Below are 2,073 nucleotides of genomic sequence, written 5' to 3' on the forward strand. Positions count from 1 at the left end.
AAAGCCGTCGTGACCTTTTCACTTGTTTAATGCTCAAATGTAGTGTGGCTAACTCTTTTATCTCTCGCTATCCTTGCTATTAAGTGTAAAAGTGCAAAAAAAAGGTTTTTTGACATGATCTTGCTTAGGAACTCCTTTAAGGGATCTATTTATGTCTCAAAAAAAGAGAACATTATGTGATCATGATCGATTAATGTGTCTAATTTTTGTATATAGAAGTATCTAATCCTAGAATTAGAAGGATGCAACTCTCTTACAAGGGATTTTAAGAAGTCTAGTGAGATAGGTTTTCACGATGCCTTTCCTTCTTAAAGCATTTTTCGTGTCGTAGGAAATTAGGAACAAAGGTGATAACGTCTTTGGATGGGTAGAGCAAAAAAAATTATCTTCAAATAAGAAGGCAAGTATTAGCTTGTCAATTGTTTTATCAATATAAGTAGAGTCATGTCATTTCATTAGGGTAATCGCACAACACCATTTTCTTTTGCCAATGTCATAAGTGTGAGTGTATATCATTAGGGCAATCGTACAACACCATTTTCTTTTGCCAGTGTGAGTGTATATGATAACCTTCACAAAAAATATTACATTAGATATCCGTGCTCGGGTTGAGCTAGGGCATCACCGCTACTAAGGTAAATGGCTAAGGAACCTGACCATAGAGAGACAACCATTACCATCCAGCAAGGTCTCAACCGACCAATTTGTTGGTCAGTTTGTGTGGGGTTGGTCCATGCGCAACGTGGTGGAAACTCTCTTCTTCCCTCTGAAGACATTTGGAAGAGCACTTTCAAGGGGGGCGTGGACGACGGAGTCCGGACGGACAACCCACAGAAAGAGCTGTTCACTGGCCTCCAAGCCCAATGCAAAGTCCTGAAAATGGAGGAGAGAAAGGGAGGCATAGATGACACTGGAAGGAGGGTGCGAGTCCAGCCAATATTGCAAACAATGGTCATCCTCAACTGGCCAGTATTAACATCCAAGCGAGATGGGCGGCCGCACGAGCTGAGCAGGACGAGAGGGCCAACCGCGAACACTGACTTGTAGACTTTCAAGGCAGCTATGGCATCTGACTCGAGCTCTTCAAAGGTATTAATGATGATAGCAGACGCATCATGAGCTTCTTGGCTATGTTTGACGCAAATCTGCAGCGGAAATGTGTAGCATCGAAGGTAAAAGACTTCTGGTAACAACTCTGGTGCGCCGGCTATGCCCTTCACAGAGTGTTGTGGCAGCGGAGTATCATTGTCACCATCTGCAAAAGGGGGTTATATGAATGAGAGAGAGAGAGAGAGAGAGAGAGAGAGAGAGTCCTAATCTCCATAACCATTGAATCTAGATACACGTGCGTGTGTATGTATGAGACAGAGAGAGAGAAGTGAACCTTTGCGAGAGGGTAAAACCCCTGCACGGATGAGGGAGGGAACATGGTAAAAAAGGGCGCCCACGTTGGGTTGCAGGTGAGGAAGCAGACGCAGGGGATAGAGAGAGAGTGGGCGATGGCGGTCATGAAGGCCGACGAAGAATTAAGGAGGCCATCCACACAGTCCCTGAAGCTGGAGCCTTGGGAGCGCTTGGGAGGCAGGTTGTCAGGCATCCCTATCACCTTCAGATTTGGAAGAGCCCATGCCTCGGCTTTACTTGCCGTGTTCTCGGACACCACAAACGTTCCCTCTGCGCCCCTGCTGGCCAGCTTCCTGCTTAGCTGCATCAGAGGGTTGATGTGGCCCTGCTGCGCAAACGGCAGCACCACTAGGCCTATCATGTGTGTTCGATTCTCCCCCATGACTGGGTGAGGCTCAGGAAGGGACCGAAGCTTTATCCCCGCGTGGGTGCCGATGTAAGAAGATTTTGCGCATTTTCGAGCGCTGCTAAGAGTACTTTCCCATAGACACCTTTGGAGGGCCCTTAAATCAAGTCAAGTGTGCCCCATACCCAGTTCCGCTATTTCATAAGGCTGTGATCACGCGAGGCATAGATATCCCTGATGGGTAATTGTGCCTTGCTTATGGTCACGCGATGGCGTAGTTACGTGCAGTTCAGCAATTCATCTCCACTGTACATCTGCTCTAC

At 46.8% G+C, this 2,073-nt stretch overlaps 1 pseudogene across 1 annotated transcript; it reads right to left on the reverse strand.

Annotated features, from left to right (window-relative positions):
- Nucleotides 1-579: 579 nt before the first annotated feature.
- LOC147447582 (7-deoxyloganetin glucosyltransferase-like) lies at nt 580-1,831 on the reverse strand (annotated as a pseudogene). The gene is made up of 2 exons (XR_015189729.1): nt 1,385-1,831; nt 580-1,255 (listed from the first exon to the last, which is right to left on the reverse strand). The product of XR_015189729.1 is annotated as a 7-deoxyloganetin glucosyltransferase-like (transcript).
- Between the last annotated feature and the right edge of the window lie 242 nt (nt 1,832-2,073).

This window comes from Adiantum capillus-veneris, chromosome 11 (assembly GCF_014529385.1).
Source record: "Adiantum capillus-veneris isolate H3 chromosome 11, ASM1452938v2, whole genome shotgun sequence".
NCBI lineage: Eukaryota > Viridiplantae > Streptophyta > Polypodiopsida > Polypodiales > Pteridaceae > Adiantum > Adiantum capillus-veneris.